Raw genomic sequence first — 13519 nt, forward strand, 5'->3', positions numbered from 1 at the left:
ATTCTCTCATGACGATGCTGATATCTGGTTCCTTCCCTTAGGCAAGAATCACGACTTTTGCAACCTCGCCTTTATTTTACTTAAGTGCGTTTTTTACGAGTTCTATAGCGCCATCCCGCACAATACCCTGAACCCCTTGGACTTTAAAAATATTGTTGACCGCCTTGTTTACAGGCATCGTCGCCTCACCATAGAGTAATATCTTTCACATATATGGCAACGTTATAACCCTCTATCTCTTACCTTAGTGATATCCCCCCTTCCGAAGGCAAATAGTATTCTCTAATACAAAGTTGCCTTCAACGAAGGGGATACACAGTTCACTCCCCCTCTCTACCGATATTACTCTATTGCCAGAGTTTCCACTCTACGCTCTGGGAGTGATTATCCTGATTTTCTAAAAGTTCATGGAATTTCACTTGGGATTTTTCGGTTGGCCGGTACCCTTCCCCCCTAGTAACTATTTTGCCCCTTTTCTTCTGTTTATATTTAAAAAAAAAAAAACAACACCTTAACTTTTGTAAATTTTCTTAATTTAATTTGTTTACTTTGTTTCGTAAATTTGTAACTCATACATTGTAAATTATCATCATCATATTGTCATACTGACATATTAAATGATCTCCTTTTAAAAACAAAAAACTCTCTCATTCTCTCTCTTTCATTCTCTCTCTCCCAATTGCCCATTGTCTCTTTTGCTTTTCCCCCTCTCACTTATATACGAGGCAGGCAGTTTCCTCTCTACGCGGTGCTTTTCCTTCGTTTCTCTCCGAGCTCTCTCCAAATCGTGAACGCGTCCGGCACAGGGACAGGTGATTGGGGCTTGGGCCCTTTCTTAACTTTTACCGGTATTAAAATTCCGTGTGAAATTAAAAATGGGACTTAAAGCATATTAATCTCAAGCAAGTAGGATTTGTTTTAACTTTACTGTAGAGGTCTTTTCCCGACAAGATGCTCCGAACCCATCATCCATCCACAACAGAATTTTGGAGTTCGGGTAAGATTGCAGGTCCGAAAATTCGTTGATCAAATACTTCTTTACAGGCATGAAGTTGGTTTTGACACCACAGCTGAATATAATTGACAATATCAAGCAAGACCCGCAAATATGAAGTGTCGTAAAAAGTGCCGATATTTTGAACTTTGTAGCGTTGAATTCAGGAACATCTAAATAGGAATATATAAGATCCTAATGTTAAATATTTTAATATCAAAAGTGTAAAAGTTATTTGTGGAATTGTTTCTCTATAAAAAAAATGTAAAAACCCATGCTATAAGCTTTCATTTAGATTCAAAAACACCTTTAGTTGAATCTTTCCATCCTCCAAAAATACCAATGACGTAGGGGAAAAGTAAAAATGTATAGAAATGGATGGAAAAGTACTATTGGTAAAAACTATCACTGAGAGAAATTTCTGTAGTTTAAACAGAAGAATTTTACAATATTGAAATATATAATATATTAACGGAGTTTATCTGCAGAAATGAAAACACTACTACTTTTCGGAAAACATCTGTATATTTCACTAATTGAACTGCTATTTCTAATTCTAACTGTAAAAATTACACATTTGTTTCTGTAATTTCCGAACCTCAGTTTTGAACGGTGAATTCCACAGAAATGTTCTACAGGGTGACTGCTCGATATGCATTGCAGGCATTTACTGTAAATTTTACAGAAGTATCTGTTAATTTTAGTACGAAACTGTGAAAAATACAGCTTTACTTATTTGATTGGTAAAACAGATGCTTTCTGTAAATTTTGCAAAAATTTTACACAGAGTGACTGTTTTTTTAGGTATTGCAGATATTTTCTGTATCTTTTAAAATAAGTATTTCATGGTATTATCTGTAGTTTTAGTCCGAAATTGTGAAAATGACAGATTTACGTATTTGATTGGTAAAACAGATGCCGTTTGTAAAATTTACAGATATTGTGCTACCATGACTCTGTTAACGTTACTAACAAACTGTGAAAACTACAGTATATTAGCGATTAAACAAGCAAAATATGTTCCTTATGTAATTTTCAGATATGTGAGTTACCGGCAACCTGATAATAATGCTTCAAAACTGCAAAAACTAAAAGATATGATTCTTTAATGTTTCATTCACTTTTTCCCGCAAATTTTACGGTATCTATTTTCGGAAAATTACAGTTAAACCCATATAATTGCTAAATTAATTTTGACAGACTATTTTTTACAATGGCAAGGCTCTGTAATTTTTAATTGCGCCCAAGCCACTTCTTTAACCATTGAGGAACTCAAAAATAATCGACCTCTGTTTGACAGTAAAAATACTAGACCTAATTTAGAAATAGTTCCTATCATTTATGGTTTAACTAATATATAATTTTCGAGCTGCAAATCTTCCAATTTGTCGGTTTACGTGTAATAAATTTAGCTTTGTGAACGGGTATAGCTTTTAAATATATCGTCTAAACCCAAAGTTTCGATGAGATGCAAATGAATGCATATAATTGAAGTAACAGGTAAAAAATGCATCATTTTTTAGTCAATTTAATTTTTTAACTCCTCGTGTAGGGGACTAGACTATACATTTTTGGTTCATCAGATGTTTATATTTAGAGTGCATTTTCTTTCAGATTTAGTAAATATTCTATAACTTAGTAAATATTTATATTAGCCCATCTGGTGCCGCGAGATAAAAAGTAAGAACTTAATAATTCTAAAAAACAAGTGCACGTGGATTCGAGAGAGAGTTCACCGGCCCCCACTTTTAGAATGGAAAATAACCTCAACCCCAGGAGGGGGAAATTCTTTGGAAAAAACTAGGAGGCTCCGCTGGGTCAAGAGAGAGAGGCTATAATTTTAAACCCTTTTTTGTCACTTCACTCTGGGCTAGAAAGTTTCCATTGTGCGCGGTCGGGGTCGGTTTCGGGTTTTTTGGACAGGTTCTTAATCTAGCGATAATCTACGGTCTCCACGCGGGTAATGCAGGTGTCTTTCTTAGAGCTAGAAATGAAACGCGACTTACTGAGTATTATATTACCTGGTTTACCAGCGCCCATTAAGTGAGATTAAACAATTTGAACAAGTAAGTTAAATACATTTCAGCATCCTGTATGATAAATGATCTAGGTATTAAAGTTGAATTTTGCTGTTTATTTTTAATTGAAGACCATTGAAAATCCATAAATCGGTTACTTATCTTTTGTTATTAAAGCGGAGTTAATTAAACTGTCTTTCTTTAAAAATTAGGACATAAAGCCTAGATCATTTATATATTGAATTTATTATAGAACAAAAACGCAAATTTATGTTTTTGCATGTTTACAGACTATGACTAATATAGAAATACCACGTTGATTATTGCGTCATGACGAGTGCCAACTAAACAAGTAAGTTATACATATTTGCATTTTTATATTAAAATAGACCCTAATACTGCAGACCCTTGGCCAGATATGTTTTTCTTTAATTGTTACGGAAATTCCCATGTCGCTTAAAAATATCAGCCGTTATTGCTTTACATTGGCCCTTAAAGATAGAATAAAACAGTCAAAACAGGTCAAGTGAAAGTCTAGGAAGCTCAAACCTATATTTTTTGTCCGTCAACAAACGTCGTCAATGATCATACCAAAGAACGAGAATTTTACCGATCTTTGATTTGGATGTCGTTTTAAATATCGAGTATCCAGAAAAAGCGAGCACGGCTAAGGAATTCATCCAAAGGTATAACATCGTCTTTCTCATATTTTCCCCTTATTGTGTATTAAAATCCATATTAATATAGTTTTTAAAAGGTAGAAAACCAAAACTTCACATTGAAAAACTGTTTTTCTGCAAGAGTTTTCTTTTTGGGAACTCAAAGTTTGTAGTTAAAAGCTATTGTTAATTTAATATTAATCATTTAATTATTTTTCCTTTAGATGCACCGCGAAGATTAACCCAGAAAATCTCAAAGGGTGTAAGTCAAAAAACTATGTTTTTGATTAAAAATATGTTCGAGTTTGGCTGGCTCTAATATATAAAATAATGAATCGTTATCAGAGCGAACTCCTTTTCAAAAATGGCTTTTGAAGAAATTCGCGGAATCAATGAATAAGTTTCCACATTATAAGATATTGTAACGGCAAATCAGGGTAGCATTGTTAATAGAATAGTTTGACCAGCTTGTTCGGTCCCAATGTATAACTTTGTCATAAAGAGTAAATAAAGACGGCCCAAAAAACCGAGACTGAGCCCCTATAATAGGAGGGATCGGTTCTAACCGAAGGCATTCGGGTTCTCACCTGGGGTCTATACACAACCCTTCCCTCTGAAAGCATTGTAAAGCTAGTACGGGGAACGGGAAAGGTAGAAGCTCCCGGCAGGAACAGGTTCGCGGGCCGAAGAAAGATATCCCGTTAACCCGTCGTCCTTTTTTAACGTTACACGTGGTGAAGGCGCGGGGCATCCCTTAACCCTTCGCAGCCGTAGTCATTGTATATGCCGTACCCGAAACTCATCCCGATAGACAAACCAGAGAAGAGCCTACCGGATTTTACGGGCATACCGTTGAGCGCCGATCCGCGTATACCAGCGACCCAAAGTCCGACGAAGAACGAGAAACGCCGTCTACGGAGAGAGAAAGCACGCCAACACCGACGGGAGGACGCTCCTAAAGCCGACACCGAGACCTCGACTGCCGCTGGAGAACTCGAAGCCTTGGCCAAAAAACACCGACGAAGAGTAAAGGAGTTCACTAGGAGGCGGGACGAACTATCCTTCTCCCTAAGTACCGAGGTATATAGCGGCACGAAGCTACTCGACCTCAAAATAGCAAAAGTCAACCAGAGAATCGCTATAGAAAACCAATACGCAGCAAGTTACAAAGAGCTCTGCCAAGTCGAATTACAGGGATCACCGAGCGATAAGAAAACCGACGAGCTATCCATCCCCGACATTCCCGTCACAGCCTCTAAATCCGAGCTTAACTACGAGATCCAGGTCGGATTCGAGCGACTTTTCGCGCTATTCTAAACTGGAAAAAAGACCCCTTCGTAGCGCCGGACCGATTAGTACCCCTCCGGGACTGCTAGCGTCGATTCGAAAAACTTCAAGCGTCCGCCCGAACATAGCGGAGAACTAAGCCCCGCTGCTTTATCAGCCCATTCTGGGCGAAATCCAGAGGGCGCTTGACCAAATACAGAGACCCCAGTCCAACCTTACACCGCCTGTATTTCGAGGTGGACCCGATGAAGATGTTAGCGAATGGCTTACCTGGTACGAAAACATAGCGAAAATCAATAACTGGCCCGACGAGAAAAAAATAAACCACCTCTGTATTTCCTTGGATGGCGACGCCCGGAAATGGTACGGAGTACAGCTCGCAAACAACCGAAACCATACGTGGGGGCAATGGAAGACGCTCTTGAAGACCACATTCTCCACCCGGAGTTTTCACGAACTGTCTCATATCCGGTTGAGCCAACGGACCCAATTGCCAAATGAGTCATTTGAAAAATATTATTACGACGTCGTCCAACTCTGCCATAGAGTCGATCCACATATGCCCGACTCCGAGAAACTACGACACCTAGTGAGAGGTCTACAGCCTGAGGTCATCGAGAAAATGATGTTAATGAACCCTACGTCACCGGAAGACTTTCTCGAAAAGCTACAGCGACTAAACAGGGCTTTGCTCATGTCGGTACGCCCAGAAAACACTAGGAATTCGGCGACTTTCGCAGGCCTAATACAAGGCGCACCATGCTCGAACCCGTTCATCATTCCTCGGCCGGAGTCATCACCCTCCATTTCCATCGTTTTCCAAACCTCGGTTGGACCGACCATGAGGGCACCTCAGCCGCCAATACCCGAGCCACTCGCCGACTCTCTCAGGGGGATAGCGACGGTTAGCCAGGAGACCATTTCCGAGACAAAGCACCCGAAACGACCAAGGACAACCCATATGTCACAACTGCGGGAGAGCAGGTCATATTCAAAGGACCTGCGGCCGATATCGCGCGGAGTCATATCGTTATGAAAATAATCCCCGCCGGTACGAGCCCGGCCCGTTTGAGATGAACCGCTACCAAACCGAACCAAGGCGCAGTGACCCAAGCCGATACCGGGAAGGATCAAGAGCCTATGGACCAAGCGAAACACCAAACGAATATCCGCGAACACGCTCACCCTCTCCAGCAGCCCCACGCGCGGGAAACCCTTTTACGAGGGCTTAGGAGTTCTGCCTAACGACAACAATAGATCTCCCCTGGAAGCATTTTTTATATCAAGTCAAGACCTCATAACAATACCTGCCCTTATCAATAAATCCCGAAACATCAAGCTTATAATCGACACCGGATCAACAATTAACGTCATCTCCAAATCATTCGCCGCGGCTATAGGTTCAAAAAACACAACAAAACCCCCGGAGCTTGTGCGGTCGATAAACGGAGAGGTAGTCCCGGTTGATCAAATAACTGAACTAGAAATAGACATAGGGAACCAACGACACGTACTTAACGCGTACGTTATGGTAGGATTCCCATATGAGGTACTATGTGGCCTTCCGTTTTGTAAAACAAGCAGGCTGGTAATCGATTTCCTGGGGAAAATGTTAAAAATCGGAAATCAAGAAATACCCATCAATTCCGACGAGACCCATCTCCCGAATTCTAACGGAATTCGGAATGTCCACGTTGAAAAGAAAATCACGATTCCAGCCAGAAGCGAAGTTCTGTTATGCGTCAGAATTGCGAGGAACGGGCTAAATTACGTGGAGCCGATCGACACACTCCGAAAACCGGTAACTGTTGCACGCTGCCTTATCAACGTCCAGAACAACACGGGCCATATACGCGTAGCTAATTCCACCACCCGCGCGATACTCCTGCACGCGAATTCTAGAGGGCCGGTAGGCCCTTCTAGATAAGAACCCACAGCCTCCCGTAATGTTAAAGAAATAATTCACAGATTTTAGGCTTAGCGTCCCATAGAAAAAGCATGGGATTTTTGGTGGTCCACTCCATCGAATAACTCAGAAATTACTGCGAAGTTAAGGTTCGGAACACTTTTGAATTATCAAGCAACTATTGAATGTTGAACTTCTGAAGTTTTATTAAGAACAATTAAGTCTAAGTATTTATTTTATTTAATTTATAAATCATGGTAAAACCGTTTCATATATTACACTTTTTTCATTGCATTTTGTTCATCCTTTATCGGGTTTGTGGCGCATAGGATAACGCGTCTGCCTATGGAGCAGAAGATTGCAGGTTCGAGTCCTGGCAAGATCGGTGTTTATTTTTACAGATCTTTTATTCAACATAAATTAAATAATCCTATAAATACAATGCTTGGACAATATTTTTGTTACGAAGTACGGGCTTGTGGCGTAATGGATAACGCGTTTGCATTCGAAGCAAAACATTGCAGGTTCGAGTCTTGGAAAGCTCGTTGTCTATTTTTGATGAAGAATCTTAGTATCAAGAAGTTACATCAGTATTTCAGAGAGAAGGTATAAGATGCCTATGTATTCGCGCGCCATAGTCCCAGTCCCCCTTTCAAAATACAAGGGGGGACGTAAAAGGAGGCACGGGGCTATTTCGCCTCTCCTCAGTCGGAAAATATGACTGTAATTTTCGTCACTCGCGTCGTCGCGCTGACGTGAGTTTTCAAGAACCAATGAGATGCTGGCTGTAATTTAGAGACGGGGATTGACTCCGGACCTACGTTTGGACTGGAGATAAAGCTGGAAATCTGGCGAGTTTATACCTTCTCTCTGAGATACTAGATATAACTTCTTGTTAGTATATATAAGGGAAAATTCTTAAATAACAAACTTTCAATGAAATGTGCGCGTGCTGGCGCGTGGTTAAGAAATAACTTTTTTTTAAATCTATACAAAAAGGTCAACTAAACTTAATTGAGTCACCAACCGCCTTTTTATATGAAATAAGTTACCACCCGGCTATCTATTGTGAATTAATTTACCACTCCGCTGCCAAATGATTAAAAATTTTAATCTTTCCCATAAAATAATGAGAGGCACTTGGAGTGAGCCAATATGCTCACGAACATCTTACTGGAACATCGAATTAATTACGTTTGACAAGCATATTATTATTTTTATAATAGATTAATACAAATTAAGGCTGAAGGAACAGATATTATATAAAAAAGACTTGGTTTGCCCAAGCCTTAAAAACAAAACGATAAGAGTTTTTCCAGTTGTCTGAAGCGCGGATATTATTTTTTTCTCTATTGAATTTTAAAGACAATCCGTATTTTACTACTCTTTAGAATTTAATTCAATCACCTGATTTTACTGCTTATGGATTAGTTTCCTATAAATTAATTGAAATAAAAAATTACTTATCTCAGATTTTTCAACAACAATTCCATTTTCCTGAAATATTTTATCATGCATCTTTTATTTGGAGGGATATCGTGTAAATTTAATCAAATTGACTCTTTCTTTTTTAATTTCCGAGAATTTTCCTTTCAAAAGGTTTTAAACACATCAAGTTTTTATAATGTTGTCAACTAAATACCAACTCAACCAACACTTTTAAAATCTTCCCCACAATTACCGATATACACAGTTCAATAATTGTGACTGTGGTTAAAGAGCAAACGAACCCCTTTATCAAATATAAGAAAGGTGATAACAGCCCCCTTTTGTATTCGAAAATACCGCATATAATTCATTATTAATGAGTATTATTTGAAAATTGAAGTACGTTCTTCATTGAAAAGAAAAAATTCAGGATAAAATGTTTCATGAAAATGGAATTGTTGTTGAAAAATCTGAGATAAGCAATTTTTTATTTCAATTAATTTATAGGAAACTAATCCATAAGCAGTAAAATCAGGTGATTGAATTAAATTCTAAACAGTAGTAAAATACGGATTGTCTTTAAAATTCAATAGAGAAAAAAATAATATCCGCGCTTCAGACAACTGGAAAAACTCTTATCGTTTTGTTTTTAAGGCTTGGGCAAACCAAGTCTTTTTTATATAATATGAAAGTGGGACACGCATCACCAATGCACGAAGTACAGATCGCCACATTCGCGCCTTCCTCCAGTATCCCAGCTTCCTTGGACGAGATGAACATTAGCGGAAGTCTCTCAACTTCAGAGCGGGACCAAATCGACTGACTATTAGAAGAATACTCATCGATATTTGCTGTTTCCCCTTGGGACATAGGGTGCGTCCCGAACGTCACACACCAGATAAATACAGAAGGCAATCCCCCAGTACGACAACACCCATACCGGCATTCACCATTCGAACGGGAAGTCATAAAAAAACAAATCCAGGAGATGGTAAAACAAGGGGTAATCAGCGAATCCGATACCCCATATTCGTCCCCAATAGTTTTGGTACGGAAAAAAGACAAAGGATGGCAATTCTGCATCGACTTTAGAAAAATCAACGCGATAACAAAAAAAGACTTATATCCGTTACCCCGAGTCGATGATATCCTCGACGCCTTGCGCGGAGCCCGGTATTTCAGTACGCTAGACCTGGCTTCAGGGTATTGGCAAATTGAACTGCATGAAAAGGATCGCGAAAAAACCGCCTTTACAAGCTCAGAAGGACTTTACCAGTTTAATGTGCTTCCATTTGGACTCACCAACGCAGGCGCAACGTTCCAGAGGACAATAAACAAAGTCCTAGCAAGTGTCCTTTGGAAAACGTGCCTAGCATATTTAGACGACATTATCGTCTTCTCAAAAACATTCGAGGAACGCATAGGCCACTTACGTACCGTTTTCCAACTCCTGAAAGAAGCGAATCTACGACTGACACATAGCAAGTGCAACATCGCGCTATCCTCCATCAAATATTTAGGCCACATTGTCGATGGCTTCGGATTTAAACCCGACCCACAACTAACCGATTGCGTCCGAAATTTCAAAGTACCAGAATGTAGACGGGAAGTCCAAAGCTTCTTAGGGCTTTGCAACTACTATCGCAAATTTATAAGGTTCTTTTCCAAGATTTCGAAGCCACTGACAGAACTTACCAAGGGTAACGCATTCCAATGGAATAAAGAAGCACAGGCAGCGTTCAAAGAGCTGAAAGAAAGACTAATATCGGCGCCCATTCTCCGACATTTCGATCCAACCATAGACATAGAGATTCACACAGACGCGTGCGATTACGGTATAGGAGCAGTGTTGGTGCAACGACACGACAACAAAGAACATCCCGTGGCCTTCGCCAGTAGACATCTCAATAAACACGAAAGAAACTACTCCATAGCGTAAAAAGAATGCTTAGCGATCTATTTCGCTTGCCAAGAATTTCGTCCCTATATATACGGGGCACCTTTCAAAGTTTTCACGGACCATGTTAGCCTTACGTGGTTGAAAACAGTAAAACATACCAACGGCCGCCTTATTCGTTGGGCACTCCTAGAAGAATTCAACCCGACAATAAAATACCGCCTAGGACGCAGATACGGGGATGCAGACGCCTTGTCACGACTACCGCGAGAAAGTCGAGCTTACGTTGAAGAAAACGACGAAACGACAATATTTGATGTAGTCCTAGATACACAGCAGCAAAACCCCACAACAGAGTGAAGAAAGCGCCAGACCGCTCTTGATGTTGGGAAACACGGAAAGTATCGAGATTACAAAGAGAAGACGCATTTGTGCTAAGATCATAAAGTATTTAGAAAACACTGAAGACCAAGCCCCTCGTCAGTTAAAACGCACGGCGAGAGCTTTCACCATTCAAGGAGAAATTTTGTACAGACAAGCAAAAGGCATATCGCAGTTCCATTTGACCCTCGCAACCCCGAAAACTCTCAGAAAAGAAATCCTTTTCAGCTGTCACGATGACCTAACGGCAGGACATTTGGGTTTAAGAAGAACGTGGGAAAAAGTGCGAACCAGATTTTTTTTGGCCGAAGATGTTCTAAGACGTGAGCAATTACGTATTGTCGAGTCCCGATTGCCAGACAAGGAAAACCCCCAACAGAGCGCCAAACGGCTTACTGCAACAAATCCCGCCAGCACTGGCACCATTCGACAGGATTGGAATCAATTATCTGGGCCCCTTCCGAAAATCCACCAACGAAAATAGGTACATACTCGTCATGACCGACTACCACACGAAGTGGACCGAATGCGTCGCAAAAAAAGATGCCACTGCTGCGTCAGCGGCAAAAGCTTTCGTCGAGCAAATCGTGCTGCGACACGGCACACCCCGGGTCGTCGTCAGCGACCGGGGAACCCACTTCCTAGCAGACCTGATAGAAGACATTCTACTCCTCCTATAAACGAAACACGTCCGGACGACGGCTTACCACCCACAAACGAATGGACTGTGCGAAAGGTTCAATAAAACACTCGCAAACATGCTCAGCCAATACGTTCCTACCGACCAGAAAGACTGGGATGTGATCCTCCCTTACGAATGTTTCGCTTACAACACATCCCGCCATGATACCACGGGGTATTCCCCATACCTTTTACTATACGGGCATGAAGCCACGCTACCGATAGATGTCACCCTGGCTTTGCCGACGTAGACTAGCCTTCAATACCAGAGAAACCTTACACTAGCGAAAGAAATCACGTTGGAACACGAGAAATTGGCCCAAGAGAAAAATAAGCAACAGTACGACGAGGGGCGATCGAACGTGTCCTTTCATAAAGGCGATATGGTCTACGTCGAAACGCCGTAGGCAGAAGGGGAAAACGGAGAAGCTTCTTCATCAATTCCACGGACCTTTCCAAGTTATCGAAAAGCTCTCCGATACTAACTACAAAATAGGAAACCGCTCGCGTTAGAAGCAAGATACGGTTCACGTCTCCCGCATGAAACCATTCATCGCACGGAACACCAACATTTTCGAAGACATAGCGCTGGACGAACCCACGGAAATCGACATAGTTCCACCCGCAGACCACTCCACACGCACACCCTTCGGGCCCGACGCTGTTCGGACCAACGAGTTCCACGACGCCGACGCAGAGGTCACCATTCAAGGGGCGGGTGACCTGCCTTTATCGCACAACTTAAACTCCGACGACGAGGCCCACGTATCATCCTCCGACGTCGACCAGGTGCTCCAGTTCGATCCGGAGGTGCCGCCTTCCGCTGTGCAACAAGTCGCGGACCAGGCAAGCCACAAGGATGACAGTCACCTCCGCCGCAGTCCCCGCAGACACGCCCAGCGCACCATCGCAGGTGCCATATTATATTGAAATTTAAAGACTCACTCTACCCCAAAATCGGGACGATTTTTAAACCCGGGGGGTGGGTCGTGTAACGGCAAATCAGGGAAGCATTGTTATTAGTATAGTTTGTCCAGCTTGTTCGGTCCCAATGTATAACTTTGTCATAAAGAGTAAATAAAGACGGCCCAAAAAACCGAGACTGAGCCCCTATAAAAGGAGGGACCGGTCCTAACCGAAGGCACTCGGGTTCTCACCTGGGGTCTATACACAACCCTTCCCTCTGAAAGCATTGTAAAGCTAGTACGGGGAACGGGAAAGGTAGAAGCTCCCGGCAGGAACAGGTTCGCGGGCCGAAGAAAGATATCCCGTTAACCCGTCGTCCTTTTTAACGTTACAATATAATCAGGCTACAATCGGTATGTCTTTAATTCTTTGGGTGTAATAGTCTTACATAAAATTTATGGATTTTATAGCCCTACCAGTTACAAAAACAATGTTTCTGTAAATATTGGAGACATTAATCTTGCATCGATTGAAACAGTGATTTTGATAAGACATTTCTGTGAAATTTACAGGTTCAACACGGAATAATTCTGTTAAATATATCATATCTGTTTAAAATACTGATATTGAGCGCACCCCACAAAAGTAATATATACAAATGTTTCTGTAAAATCAACATATTTTTTACACCAATAAAAACGATGGACTTTATACGGGTTTCTGTAATTATTACACAAAGCAGATCTATACAGTTATTTCTGTAAAAACCACAGCACTAAATTCCACATCAAAACAGTTATATCTGTATATATTGCAGATTTTTAAAGCCTATCTACGCAATTATTTCTGTAAAAACCACAGACCATTATTTCAGATCAAAACAGTTTTTCTGTAAAAACTACAGATTTTCAATACAGATACTGTGCAATCACAGTTGTTTCTGTAAAAACCACAGAATATGGTTACAGTTTTAACTTGTAAAATTGACATAAAAACTTCTGTTTTGGAGAAAAATGAATAACCTATAATTATTACAGAACCGTTCTGAAAATCGAAAAAACCATAGTTGCTGTAATTTTTACTGATATTTTCTGGCATCACGTGCTGCCAGAAGTTTTCTGTTTTTTTCACTGAACATATTTTTCGCTGGGGAAAAATATTAATAGGATGGGGCTTACCCCTAAAAAACTCCTACCTACCCAAGACAAGTTTGTCAAGACAAAAAATATTAGCCACATCGTATGATCGTAAAGTACGTAAATTAGAACAACGAGATCAATTGGAAAAACTTCTTCCCGGTCGGATAAAAATATACTTTTTGCCTCTCCTAGCGCGAAGTTATATCTCTTGGCCTCAAATAAG

Source organism: Phalangium opilio, unplaced genomic scaffold (genome assembly GCF_054372755.1).
Source record: "Phalangium opilio isolate 3A_F unplaced genomic scaffold, DU_Popi_V2 ptg000015l_1, whole genome shotgun sequence".
Lineage (NCBI taxonomy): Eukaryota > Metazoa > Arthropoda > Arachnida > Opiliones > Phalangiidae > Phalangium > Phalangium opilio.